At 41.8% G+C, this 17,442-nt stretch overlaps 1 protein-coding gene across 25 annotated transcripts in view; it reads right to left on the bottom strand.

Annotated features, from left to right (window-relative positions):
* Window positions 1-4,384, bottom strand: part of DTNB (dystrobrevin beta) — a 253,014-nt gene extending 248,630 nt beyond the window's left edge. For 8 of the 25 annotated variants that reach the window (XM_059893454.1, XM_059893453.1, XM_059893464.1 and 5 more), the window contains exon 1: window positions 4,158-4,377. The gene's annotated coding sequence lies outside the window, so the exon portion shown is untranslated. Of the gene's footprint in view, window positions 1-4,157 lie in introns of all 25 variants that reach the window. The other 17 variants (XM_059893449.1, XM_059893457.1, XM_059893461.1 and 14 more) reach the window with 5 other exon arrangements.
* Between the last annotated feature and the right edge of the window lie 13,058 nt (window positions 4,385-17,442).

The raw sequence follows: 17,442 nt of genomic DNA, 5'->3' as shown, positions 1-17,442 counted from the left end.
AACTAAGATTCCACAAGCCTCGAGGAGAGGTCAAAAAAAAAAAAAAGGAAATCCTGACACATGTTACAATATAGATGAACTCTGAAGACATTATGCTAAGTGAAATAAGCCAGACACAAAAGGACAAATACTGTATGATTCCACTTATAGGAGGTGCCGCGAGTAGTCAACTTCACAGAGACAGAAAGCAGAATGGTGGTTGCCAGGGGCTGGAGGGAGAAAAGAATGGGGAACCAGTGTTTAATGGATACAGAGTTTCAGTTGAGAAAGATAAAAATGTTCTGGAAATGGATAGTGATGTTTATACAACAATGTAAATGTACTTAATGCCACAGAACTGTACAATTAAAAATGGTTAAAATAGTAAATTTTATGCTGTGTATATTTTACCACAATAAAAAAAAAATGAGGAAAAGTGCTAAAAAACTGGTTTTCCAAATTGAAAAATATATATATCACTCCATTACACCATATAGAAATTCCACACAGAAAGCAAAACTTCTTTTTTAATTTTAGAAGAAACTACAGATATATAGAATTCATACCCTGGGGTAGAGAAAATTTACTTAAACCAGACACAGAAACAAATTTTGTTAATTTAGTGTAAAATTTTCCATAAATATAACATTAAAATGTGAAGCTTGTATACAACTAAAGACATTGTTAACAAAAGGAAAAGGCAAGCCTCAGACTGGCAGGATGCTTTGGCAACACATAAATCCAGCAATGAATTAGTATCCGAAGTAACCTAACAGTCCCACAGTTAGTGAAGGATACATAAACAGTGACTTAAGTCTGCAATTGAACACTATTCAGCTTTTAAAAATAAATGAACCAGATCCACAAGTGGCAACATGGTTAAACCTCCATCAATTAATTTAAAGCATGCACCCCTTTGACCCAGCAATTCTACTTTTCATTCACTGCGGCAATGGTGAAATGGCAAACAGTTTTAATGGCCATTAATGAGGAGAGGATTAAATAAACTACAGTACAATATATACTATGTATGGTATTGTGTAGTAGTCAAGAAGAACCAGGTAGATCTTTATGTTCCATCATGGAAAGATCTCAGACATTCTGTTAGGAAAAAGTTGCAGACCAATGTCTACAGTATCATGTCATTAATGTGGGCATCGGAGGAAACCCTACTTTTTCCTGTATTATCTATATATAGATGAAAATGCATAGAGAAAGGTCTGGAAGGATCACAACAAACTGCTAACTGCCGTTTCGGTGGAGAAGGGAGTGGGTCAAGGGGCCTTGTATTCTGTCTGTACTGTTTGAGCATTTAATAAGAGAGTGTACATTCATGAGCCATTTGCAGAGCTGCAGTACACAGCCCCAGGCTGCACAATACAACTCCAGGAGCTGCCATTCACAGGCACTCCGATGTGAATGGCATCCCCTAAAATTGGGCAGTATACTTCCTGCACTAGATGCCACAGCCCTGACACTTATATAACTAGAAATAAATAAAATGAGAGGTGACGAGAGTATTTACTGCAAACCAGCATGAAGGAGTTTCTACGGTGATGTAAATTTCTATATCTTGATTGGGATAGTGGTTACAAAGTATAGACAGTCCCCAACTTACCATGGTTTGACTTTAGATGGTGCGAAAGCAATACACAGTCAGTAGAAACTGTACTTCAAATCTGAATTTTGATCCTTTCCCTGGCTAGCAATATGCAGTATGATACTCTCCCGTGATGCTGGGCAGCGGCAATGAGTCACAGCTCCTGGTCAGCCACAGGGTAAACAACCGAGATACTTACAACCATTCTGTTTTTCACTTTCAGTACGGTATTCAATAAATTACATGAGACATTCAACACTTTATTATAAAATAGGCATTGTGTTAGATGGTTTTGCCCAACTGTAGGCTAATGTAAGTGTTCTGAGCGTGTTTAAGGTAGGCTAGCCTAAGCTATGATGTTCAGTACATTGGGTGTATTAAATGCATTTTCAACTTACCATACTTTCAACTTACAGTGGGTTTATCAGACATAACCCCACTAGACCAGCTCTGCACAGGACATCTGTGCAGACATCAGTAAAGTTGATTTCGAAATAAATGTAAATTAAATATATAAATAAATAAAATACAATATCACTGAGAAAACCTAGAACAAGGCATCCAAAATTACAGGACCTAGGCACCCCAAAATAAGAACTAGTAGACATCTGCTGGTTGCACTCTTAAGTACACAGTCATAAAACTAAAGAGAAATTAACTTAGTTCTTCAAGGCTTACTACACAATGCCAAATTTGAATTAATATTTTATTTTTATACAAGGAAACATAGGTCCTGAGAGATTTATACTAAAGATATAAAACAAGTGGTAACTTGGCATTCTATTGGTTTTAAATCTGATTTCCTAACTAAGTAGAAATTTTGTCTCTCACACATAGTGGACACTCAAAAGCCTTGCCAACACTACCTTGACTACACAACCCCCTTCAAAAGTAATTCCATTTATGTACGATAAAAATTCTCACAGAACTCATAAAAGGTCAAGTTTTAATTTGGCAGACAAAGTAACCCAACAGGCACTGCAACCCAGGCAACTGAAACAGCAGCCTGGAGCTCGAGAGTCCAGAAATCCAACCAAGGCAGAAAAAAGGCAGAATCCCAGCCCTTACAGAAGAGCAGAGATACATCCTCTTATGACAGATCTAAGATCCAAGAACCAATACAAAAATGAAAAAATGTTCTCTAGACAAAAGTACTCTCCTTCCTCAAGTAATAGAAAAGGGCCAGAACGGGATGATTTGAAGCAATGGCCCAAGGAGTAAGCTCCTGGCAGCCAACATGCAATAAAGATGTGAAAGTGGCAGCATGACCACAAGATATGACAACTCCATCACCTTAGCCATCACTTTAAATGCCCAGACCTAAGAACCTGGGTTACTTCACACGGCAAAAAAAAAAAAAAAAAAAAAAGAGAACCTGAGGAACAAGGGAAGTCCATTCAGCCATCCCTAACACCAGATTAATCAATAGTGCTCTGTGTAAAATAGAGCAAAACCTTGCTTGGTTCATTCATTCAGGCAATACGTAGGTATTTAGTGCCTGCTGTGGGTCAGGCACTGTTCTTGTCACTGAGGATTTAGCAGTTAATAGTCATGGAGCTTCATTCTACTTGGGAAGAAAGGTAACTTCTTTTCTCTTTCCAATTTCCGTTTCCCTTCTCTCTCTTTAAATGTTACGCAGAAGTTCCTTCAAAACTCTCCCAAGTACCTCCCACAAGCTTCTTTGACCCTTCTGCTTTAATCCTCAAAGCAAGCAATTTTATGGCTCCAATTTCCCAATACTGGGGAAAAGAAACCTAAAGTGAATGAGACAAAATTCAATGTTGCTTTGTACTTCATACGCATACCTTTACAACCAAATTGCCAGCACTTAAATAGCAAATGATGGTTGTGTTTTACACAATTTTGTGGCCCCAGTGCTGACCACGGTTCTCTACCCGAGGTACCTAACCAATAAACGTTTGCTGAGACTCCTGGAAGGTCTCCCTAATCCCAAGGCCTGGCACAGGAATTTAACAGCAAGCATTCGTTAGCTGCATCCTTCCTCCTCTCAGGACACTTTCCTTTAACGGCTGACGTCGGTGCACAGGTTCACTGATAGGCGCCTCGGGAAATAGTGTTTTGAGGTGATGTGAAATAAATTCCCTTCCCTCTGCCAGGGCCTGCCTGCCTCACCTGCCCTCTGCCAGGACCTGCCTCCTTCGCCCCCTTAAACACCTAAGGCAGAGCCTCCTCCCTGCGAGCCGGGCACGGGCAGCATCAGCCCTGCGCCCGCACCCCGGATCCGCGCCCTGCGGCCACAGCGCGCTCGGGACCCCGGAGCCCCCTCCGCGGCCCGGGGCTCAGAGCCCGGCGGCGGCGGCCCGGAGCTCCGCTCCATCCCCCGCGCTCGCCCCTCCAGGTCCGGGCGCGCGGCGCCGTCTCCCCTCACAGCGCGCGCTGTGCAGCGGCCCCGGCTCCCCGCGCGCCGTCTCCGCCGCTCCCGGCCCTGCACCCCCGCAGGCTCCTGAGGTGAGGGGGCTGCGCGGGCTCCTTCCCGCTTCTCGCGGGCGCGAGGCTCTGGCACCGCGCTCCTCTCCCGCAGCCTGCGGCGGCCGCCACAAACCCCCGCCGTACTCACTTCCCGGCCGGAGCTGGGGGCGTCGAAAAGGTCTCCGGCGGCCGCAGCCTCCTCCGCCTCCTCCGGCCCGGCCTCCGAGGCTGAGGCGGTGGCGGCGCCCGCTCAGGCCCCGGAGCCGCCCCCGCGCCGAACGTTCTCAGGCACCCGGCTCGCGCCGCTTCCCCGCCCGGCACGCGCAGCGAGCCCGCCCCCGGTGCGAGGGCGCTAGGGCGCGAGGGCGCAGGGCGGGGGGCGGGCACGCGCCGCCTGCGCGAGCGCGCGGCTGGGGGCGGGGCTTCCGCCGCGCCGAGGAGGGGGCGGGCCAGCGGGCCGAGTTCCCCTCGAGTCCCGCCCCCTGCGGCCGGGTTCCGGGCGGACGGAGTAAACTTGCCCCCTGCGGGCTTTTCCCGTGAGCCAGCTGCGGGCGGCGGAGGTGCGTTCCAACTCCACAGGTATGCGCCCCGCCGGCTGGATGCTCGGCCCGACGTGACTACAAGGTAAAGAATGCAAAGAACCACCCCCATGAATCATTCATCCGCACCTCGAGCATGGGACCCTGCCCTGAGTGATTTTTCCATATTAATTCAGCTCAGCAACCGTTAACTGAGCACCGACTCCGTGCCTAGCGCTGTAGCACTGCACCAGGTGCTGTGTAGGTACACCGTCAAGGTCCCTGGTCTCCAGGAGCGCGTAACTTAGTGGAAAACCGGCCGTGTAAACAAGCAGGTCTGGTGATCCGTGCAAAGCCAAGCCACGGTGAGATGCTGTGGGAGGGCAGAGGAGGAAGAGATTACTTCCGCTTGGACGATGCAGAGGGATTCCTGGAAGAGGTGGCGTTTGTGTTCAGCCTGCAAGGAAGAAAAAGAGAGAAATCCTAGGAGAAAAAAAGGGAGGGCATCAAGAACTAGGTAAACAGCTTGGGCAAAGGAACAGAGAGTGACCAAGGTTTACCATCTCAGCATCAGCTTTTTTGTTTTAATATCCGTTTTGATAGAATCCTTTCCAAACTATGTGAAACAGGAGATGATGCCAAATGAGGAACAGCAAAGCTTTTTTTTAACGGCTCAAAGGATCATTTTCTCAACTTTATTTAAGGCTCAAGACAGCAGTGTCCTTTAAGGACTTTTGGTATGTTAGTGAAGGATGTAAATCCCTAAGCTAAGAGAGCCCAGGCCCCTGTGCTTTGAGTCTGGTTTTTCACTGCTTTTTGGCACCTTATGGTAAGGCAGATCGTACCACCTTCTGCTGCTGTCTGCCTGCCTGTCTTTAGGACATCCTCTTCCTCCCCCTCTTATCTTCCTATTTTTAAACCCCTGTGGTGAAGGAAATGCTGGTAACCAACTTTGTTAAGTGAGAGTAAACAGATTACTCCAAAAAAACTGGCATCACCTATCACTCATGAATTTTGTGACTATTTTGCATGCTTAGAAGACTTTTTCACTTGTATGCAGAGTCTTAACTATGTTTTGAATATGTTAAGATACTTAGAATACAGGTAAAAGACACGTTGTTTATTCATTTACTACTCATTGAACACCAACTTTGAGGGAGGCATTGAAAGGGTAAAACACTGATCCTGTCCTCTGGAGAAAAGAGATGTAAATGATGTAAAACAATATGTAAATATGGTTTGTTCTGTTTGCTCTACTGACTGAAACCAAAGTAATTTCAATATGTGGACTAGCCATTCTGGGAATTAACCACTTTAAATATATTCATATTAGCATCTCTCCATCTCGGTTCTGTTTTTCATCACCTCACACATAGTCAGAAAACTTCTTTCAAACATACTGCAGTCATCACTCTCACTCCCAAAATTACCGACTTCTTTTACCTACTTGTCCTTTTCCTTCACCATCTATTCATGTGCAAGCTTTTCCTGTCCTAAAGAAAAAGGAGGAAACCTCTGTCATTATAGATCATGCTCCAGTTACTATTCCCTCCCTGTCTTTTAAGACAAAAGTCTTAAAAGTAGTTTACACTCATCTCTGCCAACTCAGCCCCCTCTCACTCCCCGACCCATAGGCTTTGTAGCTTCTGTCCCCACCACATCGCTGCACTGCTCTCAGTCAGTAAGCGCTGGCTTCATCCTAAATGCCCCAGGCCATTTTTGAGTCCTCTATTACTAGAGCTCTTGGTGACATTTGACGACACAGAGCTCTCCACTCTTTTGACACCCCCTTGGCCTTCACAACGGGACTCATCTCCTAACCCCTCTGACCACTCCTCCGTCTACAGGCTTCTGTTCTCAGCTTTCATCGCACCCCGTACATTCTCCCTGAGCCGTTGCATCCGCCCTGTCTTCATCTGCCACGTATATCGTATATCGGCAACTCCCAAGTGCATTATCTAGCTCAGACCGCTCATCTGAGTTCCATGTACACACAAGCCTACTAGACTTCTCCACCTGGATGTCCTAGAGACCCCTCAAGCTCTACTTGTCTAAAACTGTTGGACACTTGGTTGCCCAGGACCTGGGAGTCATCCTTCATTCTTTACCCACACCCACCCCCGCCACACCCAACAATCCCATTGATTCTCCTCAAACATAAATCTACACTCTGTCCCTCTTAGCTCCTCTTACCTAGGCTAATGCAATACCCTTTTATCTTGTCTCCCTCCTGCAGCCTTGTTCCTTCTGATCCATATTCCATACCGCATGTCAGAATTGCTTTTTTTTTTTTTTTAATATAAGTACAAAATTTTATTTCTTTATACAACAGAATTGCTTTTTTTAAATTTGCCGCTTGTGGTGTCACTGCTGGCACACAAGACCTTCCATCTATCAAGCCCTTGTCCACTCCATCTCTTGTCTCTTCCTACACATCCCCCATCCAAGCTCCTGAAATGTTCCTACTTTCCCTTGCCTCCATACCTTTGTGCTTGTTTCTCTGTCTCTCTTTGGAATGTCATTTGAATACAAGCATAGAAGGTCCAACATATATGTAGGCAAAGTTCCACATATGATGAAACTATAATCTAAGAAACTTTCTGGAAATAAGAAAATATAAACCTACAAAATGAAAGGACTCACATGTACTTGGGGAAATGACCACAGAATGATCAAATTTGAGAGCTAGCCTCTTGAAACTATTAGACAGGGACTTCCCTGGCAGTCCAGTGGTTAAGACTCCATGCTTCCAATGCAGGGGGCACGGGTTCAATCCCCGGTCAGGGAACTAAGATCCCACGTGCCATGTGGTACGGCCAAAATTTTTAAAAATAAAAAATAAAATAAAAACTATTAGACAAAAAATAACAATGATAATCTTCAAGGCCTCCATATAAAAAGTTCAAATTATTTAAAGATGTAAGAAAATTAGGCTGCAGTACATTAAAGATGACTGTGTATTCTGTATCACTTCTTTTGATCCAGGTTCGCCTAAGCAAATTGCTTGACCAATAGAATATGTGATGTTACGAGACTTCCAGGCCTAGGTCATAGGAAGTCTTGAAGAGTCCACCTGGGTCTTTGGGAACACTTGCCCTTGAAGCCCCGAGCCACTATGTAAAATATCTAACTCCCTGTGGAGAGGTTCTGAGACTACATGGAGAGGGAGAGGGGTCTACCTGATCCTAGCTGATATGAGAGAAGTCATCATGAATTCTGTATCAGTCCAGCCATCAGCTGAATACCACTGAGTGGTTCCAGTTGAAGCCACGTAGAACAGAAGAATCACCCAGCCAAATCGTACCCGAATTTCTGACCCCAAATGTTGTGAAATTATAATCAAAATGGTTCTTTCTTTATGCCGTTCCTTTTAGGGTAGTTTGTTATGGAGTCTGGTAACCAAAATATTTGGCATCAGACTTCTTAAGAGCAAAGCAAGCCTATAGTGATGCAGCATTTTCAGCATTTACTAAAAACTCAAGGAAAGAAAATACATGCTAAGGATTTTATATGCATCCATCCATGCTGTTTTTCAAGCATCAAAGGCTATAGGAAAAAAAATAATAACTTTTTAAAATGCAAGAACTCAGTACTGTGTACGTTAAGCCCCTCCTAAGTAGCTACTAGAGCAGGTGTCAGCAAATTTTTTTCTAAAGGCCCAGATAGTAAATATTTTGAGTTTGCAGGCTTATTCAGCCCTGCCATTGTAGCACCAAAGCAGCCATAAATAACATGCAAATAAGTGATTTAAGAAAATAATATATCGATACAATGACCAAGTGGGGGTTTTGTATTAATTTGCTAGAATTACCATAACAAAGTACCGCAGACTGACCTAAAGAACAGAAACCTATTCCCTCAGAGTTCTGGAGGGTAGAAGTCCAAGAACAAGGTGTCAGCAGGGTTGATTTCTTCTGAGGCCTCTCTTCTTGGCTTGTAGATGGCCATCTTCTCCCTGTTTCCTCACATGGTTTTCCCTTTGTACTGTGACTGTCTGTATCCTAATCTCCTCTTCTTATAAGGACACCAGTCATATTAGAGTAGGGCCCATCCTAATGACCTCATTTTAACTTAATTATCTTTCTAAAAACTTTATCTCCAAATATAGTCACATTCTGCAGTACTGCTTAGGACTTCAACAACCTAAATGTAAAAACTAAAACAACAGAATGCTTAGAAGAAAACATAAATGTAAATCTTCATTACCTTGAGTTTGGCAAACCCTTCTTAGATACAATACCACAAGCACAAATGACAAAAGGTAAAAAAATCGGATTTTTCTCAAAATTAAAAACTTTTGTGTGTCAAAGGACACCATAAAAAAGTGCAAAGACAGCCTACAGAATGGAATTAAATATTTCTAAATAATATATATGATAAGGAACTTATAACCAGAATATATAAACAATATAACAATCATAAAACAAATAACCCAGCTGAAAATTGGGAAAAGGATTTGAGCAGACATTTCTTCAAAGAAAATATATAAATGGTGAAGAAGCACTTGTAAACATGTTCAACATGATTAGCTATTAGTGGAATGTAAATCAAAGACAATGAGGGACTTCCCTGGTGGCAGGGTGGTTAAGAATCCGCCTGCCAATGCAGGGGACACGGGTTCGAGCCCTGGTCCGGGAAGATCCCACATGCCACAGAGCAACGAAGCCCACGCGCCACAACTACCGAGCCTGCGCTCTAGAGCCTGCAAGCCACAACTACTGAGCCCGCGTGCCACAACTACTGAAGCCTGTGCGCCTAGAACCCGTGCTCCACAACAAGAGAAGCCACCGCAATAAGCCCACGCACCGCAACGAAGAGTAGCCCCCGCTCGCCGCAACGCGCAGCAATGAAGACCCAACGCAGCCATAAATAAATAAATAAATATTTTTTTAAAATAGATAAGCAACAAAGCATATCTATTAAAAAAAATGAAAAAGAAAAAAAGACACAATGAGATACTACTTCACCTCCACTAAGATGGCTATAATCAAAATCAGACAATAACAAGTTTTGGTGAGGATGTGGAGAAACTGGAACCTTGATGCACTGCTGGTAGGAATGTTAACGGTGCAATTGCCATGGAAAACAGCTTGGCATTTCCTCAAAATGTTAAACATAAAGTTATCATATGACCCAGCACTTCTACTTCTAGGTATATACCCAAGAGACTTGAATATATATGCCCATACAAAAACCTATACACACATGTACATCGGGTCTTACTCCTCCTAACAGCCAAAAAGTGAAAGCAACCCCCAAATCCATCGACTGATACATGGATGAACAAAATATGGTAAATCCATTCATACAGTGACATATTATTCAGCAAAAAAAAAGAATGGAGTACCTGCTATAACATGGATGAACCTTGAAAACATTATGCCCAGTGAAAGAAGCCAGTCACAGAAGACCACATATTGCATGATTCTATATATGTGAAATGTCCAGAATAGGCAAGACCATAGAGACAGACAGTAGATTAGTGGTTGCCAGTGGCTGGAGGGGTTGAGGGATTGGGAAAGGACTGATACTGTGTATAGGGTTACTTTTTTTTTTTAAGTGTATTGATTGATTGATTGTGGCCGCGATGCACGGCATGTGGTTCCCTGACCAGGGATCGAACCCGCACCCCCTGCATTGGAAGCATGGAGTCTTAACCACTGGATCGCCAGGGCAGTCCCTGGGGTTACTTTCTGAAGTGATGAAAATGTTTTAAAGTTGATTGTGGTGACAGTTACACAACTCCATGAATATACTAAAACGCACTGAACTGTACACTTTAAATAGATGGATTGAAAGTGAATTCTGTCTCAATAAGTCTGGTTCTTTGAAAAAAGAGAGCTATAAAAGAATCTTGAAAGACACAAAAGTATACTTGAACAAGATATCCCTTGGTTTTGGTTAAAATATCTCGACATAGTCAAGATGACAGTTCCCCTTATGTTAACTTATAAATTTAATATGCTCCTGCAAAAAATATAAACAAGTTTTTATGTAGCTAGACAAATTGATACCAAAGCTCATATGGAAAGCTAAACTCTCAAGAATAGCTAGTAAAACACTGAAAATGAAGAGTTATGAGAGGTGACTAGTCCCAGCAAATACTAAAACATACTGCAGAGTGAAAACAGTGTGGTTCTGGCACATGACGAGGCAGACCAGTGTAACCGAATGAAAGGTACAGAAATCAATCCAACTACATATAAAAATCCAGTATATGATAAGCGGTCAAATGGCTGCGGCAAAGAAGGACTTTCTAAAAAATGGTGTTGGGGCAACTGGACAGACCTACACAGCCTCACTCTGCTGGTGAGGTTACAGGGAGACAAATATTACTAGAGGGAAGGAAAAATAGTACAACCCCTACCAAGAGGTATTTGGCAATATCTACTGAAACATTTGTACATTTACCTTTCAACCTAGCATTCCCACTTATAGGAATTTACTAAGATGATATCTCCAAAAATAATAGGTACCCTTACATATGTAAGCTTCTTCATTGTACCATTAATTGTATTTGCAGAATATTGGAAACTACCTAAATGCCCAAACACAGAAGACTGGTCGAGTAAACTATGACACTTACACACACAATCAACTGGGAAGCAATAAAGGATATCTTTATGAACTGATATGAAGTAATTGCCAGGGTAAATCATTAAGTTATAAAAGCAAAGTACAAAAGCAAATGTAGTGTATGTTACCTTTTGTGTAATAAAGACAAGAAATAAGAAAATGTAATGGATTTGCTTATTTTAGTAAAAACAATCACAAGAACAATAAACCGGAAAACAGTGATATTGCTTGCCTGAAGGAACTGGGTGAGGGAAGAGGGTGGAAAGGATAGGGGAGGGAGGAACAATTCTGAGTATATCTTTTTGCGTAGTTTTGGCATTTGGAAGCATGCTAATGTTACATGCATTCAAATAATAAAATTAAATCGACAAGCATAGGGAGGGACTTCCCTGGCAGTCCAGTGGTTAAGACTCCGTGCTTCCAATGCAAGGAGCATGGGTTCCATCCCTTATTAGGGACCTAAGATCCCACATACCATGCAGCAGCACAGGGAAAAATTAAAATCTGTAACTAAATGCAAATAGAAACAAATGAACCCAATTGTATGTCAAGTGGATGACATACCACAAAAGAAGTGGGAGAAAGAAGTAAACCAAAGAATTTCAAACATAGTACTTAGATATAACTTTAGTCTAATGCAAACAATAAACTAGGGAAAAAAGAATACCAGGAAAAGAAAAACACACAAGGGACAGTAAATATATTTTAATATCAATTATTAATATTAATGATTAATAATGTTGATATTAATTGATAATATTGATTATCTTTATTGCTAATATTTACAAGTTAAATTAGCAAAATATTTGAAATTTAATATCCAGTGTTAAAGACTTTTTTGAAGAAATGTAAATTATACAACCTTTCTGGAAGGTGATTTGGAAATACATATCAAAATCTTTTAAAATATTGACATCCTTTGACCCAGAAATCCAAATTCTTGCAACTTATTTTATGAAAACATTCAGTGATGTGTAATTACATTTATGCATTAGGATATCTTACAAGAGTTAATTCTAAAAACAAAAATTGGGGGAAAAAAAGATACAGGACTTTGATTAATTAAATTATGAGATGTCCATGAGAAAGAAGATGCCACAGCCATTAAAATCACAGTGTAAAAGAATGTTTCATGTCTTGGAAAAGTGTAAAATAGTATGTGTAGTATGATTCCAATTTTGCTTAAAAATATGTGTGAGAGACAAACAACCCAGTAGAAAAAAGGACAAAAGTATAAGCAGACATTTTATAGAAAAGCAAACACATATGGCAAGTTAACATATGAAAAGATCTTCAATTTCATTAGTATTCAGGAAAATGCAGATTAATACTCAATGTTATACACCTACAAGAAAGACAAAAGTTTTAATGTCTGACAATTTCAAATGACGGTCAGGAGGTTGATCAGTTGGGAACTCTTATGCACCAGTGCTGGGAATGTAAATTGGTGAAACCATTTTGGCAATGCCTTATAAAGATGAAATTTTGCATACTTTATATCAATTTCACCCCAAAGGCACTCTCAACATGTGCATCAAAAGACATGTACAAGCACTGCTTATAATGGCAAAGTACTAATAACAAACCAAATGTCCAGTAAGAGAAGAATGAATAAATCGTGTATATCTTCACAATGGAAATATTAAACAGTGCAAATGAAAGAACTATACATAAATAACATGGTAAAGTGAACCAATGTATTTTTTGAGTGAAAAAAAGCAAGAGACATACTATAATATGATACCATTTTTTAACAGAACATTGGAAATCAACTATACTTCAATAACAAATTTTTTAAAAATATGATACCATTTTTATAAATCTTAAAATCAAGTAAGGCCAAACAATTTGTAAAATTACTTTTATAAAGCAAGGGAATAATAAACCCAAACTTTGAGAAAATAGTTATCCTGGGGGAGGAAATGGTAGGCTGAGAGAGCACTTAGGTAATTGACATTATTGCCAATTATTTGTGATTTTTTTTTCTTGGTTTGTGTGTGTGTGTATAATGTTACATATATTTTTGCATGTCTCAAATACCGTATTTTAAAAAGATAAAGGGAAGGAGTTTGTGTCTCTGTGTGTGTTGTACTCCCTGAATAAAAGAATGGAAGATTATAAACCAAAATATTAGCAGAGATGATCTCTGGGTGGTAGGATTAGGAGTGATTTTCATTTTCTTTGTTTATATTTTCAAAATGTCTTAAATGAATGTGTACTTTTTTGAAAACAGGAAAAAATATTTTTAAAAATCGATGCTAGAACCTGTCCCATTTTCATTCTGTAGTCTGAATATCCAAGTCTTAATTTCCATGATGATAAATGATTCGGGGAAGAGGCACGCAGTGGAATCTCCAAGGTCGTTTGTAACACCAAGTTTAGCCAGGTAGTGAGCTGACAGTAGCAGGAATAAATCTGCAGAAGGATGTACAGAACTGTGTAGGAGGGCGACACCTGCCAGCTGAGTGTCAGTGTAGGCAACAGGAAGGTAATATCAATTCAAAGAAAATAATTTCATGAACCTGAAACCATTCCTTGAAGTCATGAGTTTACTGTCTTGCCCCCATGCCCCACCAAAACCCCCAATATCATGCAGATAAGAATACTAGAAACTGGGGATATATGTATACATATAGCTGATTCACTTTGTGATACAGCAGAAACTAACATACCATTGTAAAGCAATTATACTCCAATAAAGATGTTAAAAAAAGAAAAGAATACTAGAAACAAAATATCACAATCCCATCCTTATGTCAAATTACAGTAAATTGACACCATAATGTGTGTCATTCTGTTCTGGCACTTACAGATTACATAACAGGACTGGAAAGGGTCCAATAGAGAGTAATTAAAATGACAAGCTGAAAGCGTGTCCTTTACATAATGGCAAGCAAAAACCAAACTCTGGCCTTCAGAGGAAGATAAGAGTTTAGGGCTTCCCTGGTGGCACAGTGGTTAAGAATCCACCTGCCAATGCAGGGGACATGGGTTCGATCTCTGGTCCAGGAAGATCTCACATGCCGCGGAGCAACTAAGCCGGTGTGCCACAATGCAGGCTCTAGAGCCCTCAAGCCACAACTACTGAGCCCGTGTGTCACAACTACTGAAGCCCGTGCGCCTAGAGCCCGTGCTCCACAACAAGAGAAGCCTCTGCAATGAGAAGCCTGCGCACCACAACGAAGAGTAGCCCCTGCTCGCCACAACTAGAGAAAACCCGTGTGCAGCAACAAAGACCCAACACAGCCAAAAATAAATAAACAAAATTAATTAATTAATTATTTTTAAAAAAGAGTTTAGACGTGATATGCCTAAGGTGTGCATAGCTGGAATACATACGCAGTCACCAAATCTTAGAATACCAGCAGTAAAGGGTAGCTGGTAGTGACTGAAAGAGGCAGATTTGAAAGAAATACATAGGAACTGCTATTTTGCATGGTGAGTAGCAATGAAGAAATCCTTTCCCCCAGAGGCTGAATCACTGGTTCTCAGTCTTGTCCACCGTGGTATGAAGGTGACAAAGAAGACAAATTGGGAGGCTCTGGTGGGGGATGGGATGACCAGGACGAGAGGCAGTGCTGGAACAGGGCTGTCCATACTCTCCGTAGTGTCCTGGGGATTCTGAGAATCTGTGACAAAGTGCACGGAAAACCTTTATGAAGGAAACTTTCTAAGATTTACATCATGGATGCAGTACCGTTTTTCAACAAAACTGTCCTTCTGGGTCATGATGAAGCTTGCACTGGACTGGATAGTCCACTGTGGTATTTTCTGTGCGCCTATGATCACAGGCCTCATCCATTCTGCCGTATTCTGGAAGCTCAGGAGGCCAGAGGCTAAATGACACCCCCAAAAAGATCCTCAAGAATTACTCCAAGAAGGCAACCCAGAGGGCACAGTATCCAAAATCTCCTAGGTTTTGCTAGTTCACCAAAGGCTAATTATTTATGTGGTGTTTTCAGATACCCCAAAGATTAACAAATTCTGAGTTGACTAAACTTTCTAAATTGGCTCAAGTTTAGTCATTTCAGCTCTTCTCAATCTGGCTACATCCCAATCACCTGGTATGCTTTTGAGACAATACCTACATCTGGGACCCACCCTAGGTGAACTGAATTTTTTTAAAGTGTCCCCAAGTGATATAACAAGTAGCCAAAGTGGAGAACAACTGAGCTTCTCTACATGTTCAGGTTAATTATTTGAGAGGTTCTGGCTGCAGGAAGAGTGCAAAGGGCATTGGCCAACAAGCCAGGGTGGAAGAGAAAAGGCGATTCTGCCAGCTCGCTTGTGCCCTCACGTGCTCGAATACTGTCCAAGCTCTTGCTGCATGGGTGATGGGGTTGGGGGAGGCTGAGCTGCTTTACGTTGCAGAATGTTGCCAGACAGCCTCAGACATTGGAAATACAGGTTTCTTGGGTCCCTGCATTCATGTGAAGAAGGAAAGAGAAGAGAGCTATGTGTTCCCCTTTCTCTTCTAGGCCCCAATTCTGTGCCCTCCCTAGAACCGTAGAGAAGGATGTGGGACCAGGAAGCTGCTTTCTTGTCACTAATGCTGAGCTGTTCCATCTCCTTGTGCTTCTCAACGTTGACTAATGTCCTTGTCCCGGGGTTAACTCTTCTGCTCGGTTACGTTCCTCATCTCAGCATTTCAGAGCTCACGAGCAGACAAGTGCCTTTTCTTGTTCCACATAACAAATTCTTTTAGGGCCTAGATCACCACCGTTAGGGCTTCTCAGGCCTACTCAGGGGCCTCTGTAGCTTCATTTCATGTCGTATTAAATAAAGGTGCTTCCAGTTCATAGCAGCACTATTCACAATAGCCAAGACATGGAAGCAACCTAAATGTCCATCGACAGATGAATGGATAAAGAAGATGTGATACATATATACAATGGAATACTACTCAGCCATAAAAAAGAATGAAATAATGCCATTTGCAGCCACATGGATGCAACTAGAGATTATCATACCAAGTGAAGTAAGTCAGACAGAGAAAGACAAATACCATATGATACCACTTATATGTGGAATCTTAAAAAAAGTGATACCAATAAACTTATTTACAAAACAGAAATAGACCCCAGACACAGAAAACAAACTTGTGGTTACCAAAGGGGAAGAGGGGAGGGATAAATTGGAATTTGGGAAGAACGGATACACACTACTATATGTAAGACGGATAAAAAAGAAAAACGCAAAGACCTACTGTATAGTGCAAGGAATTATATTCAATATCTTGTAATAACCTATAGCGGAAAAGAATCTGAAAAAGAATATATATATGTGTGTGTGTATACATATATATATATATATATACATACACACATAAAATACCTAAAACATTGTAAATCAACTATACTTCAATTTTTTTTAAAAAAGGTGCTTCCAATATAGGTTAGAACCACTGTGTGCCAAGAAAATTCCTCTTTTTCCTCACGTTGACATGTTTCTATCTTTTGCAAAAATGCAGGAGCAGTGAGCCCAAATTGCAAACAGGAAAATTGTCACCCAGTTGGAACTGGAGGGGCCACTGCAGCTTTAGCAAACCATGCGGAACACGGGGTAACCCAATGGCCCTCTCCCGGCTGGCAGCTTCCTACCACTGCCACGCTGAGCCCGGGGCTCCCCCTGGGGACAGCCACCCCACCTTCTCTGTTCCTCCCTTATATTGGCAGCACCAGCTCTTCAACTGCTTCCAATGCAAAACCACTTCACCATCGGGTGAGGAAATCTCCAGAAACAAACCTCATCCACAGAAGCAATCTCAGGTACCCAGATGACCTACTGGGTACAGCTGGATTTGATTTGCTGAGGCTTTTAAAGGCACATCTATCACCTCACTTATTCCCCAACCTTTTTTGTTTCCTACTCCCACGGTCTGCTTACTCTCTTCCACACCTCAAATGCTAACGTCCTACCTCACTCATTTGGCTTCATACCTTCACCATCTCCATCAATATCTGTCCACACCCAGTTCAAGATCCAACTCAAGCTTCACCTTCTCTGAGAAGACTGCTTCCTTCGAGTTACCCTCACTCTATTCCGGTTGCTTCTATGTTGTATCCCCTTCACATTCAGGCCCTATTGTAGTTTGGGTTGCTTCCTATGGGGCCCATTCTGTTCCCTCAACTAGATTTCAAGTTCCTCAAACCCAGTGCTCATGGTCAGAACACAGGATAATTAATTTAAGAGGCCTCAGGTTTGGGTTGGATCTCAGAGGGTCTGCACCTGGGTGCAGGTATTGCGTGTGATTGTGACAGAAAAGACTTTTCTATATGGAGACCAACATGGATTAAAGCACACTCCCCCCAGTCAGCATCCTTTCATGACTTTACAGAA

The sequence above is a fragment of the Balaenoptera ricei genome, chromosome 13 (assembly GCF_028023285.1).
Source record: "Balaenoptera ricei isolate mBalRic1 chromosome 13, mBalRic1.hap2, whole genome shotgun sequence".
In the NCBI taxonomy this organism is placed as follows: Eukaryota; Metazoa; Chordata; class Mammalia; order Artiodactyla; family Balaenopteridae; genus Balaenoptera; species Balaenoptera ricei.
Note: the sequence above shows the minus strand (reverse complement) of the source record. Positions and strands in the feature narration are given on the sequence as shown.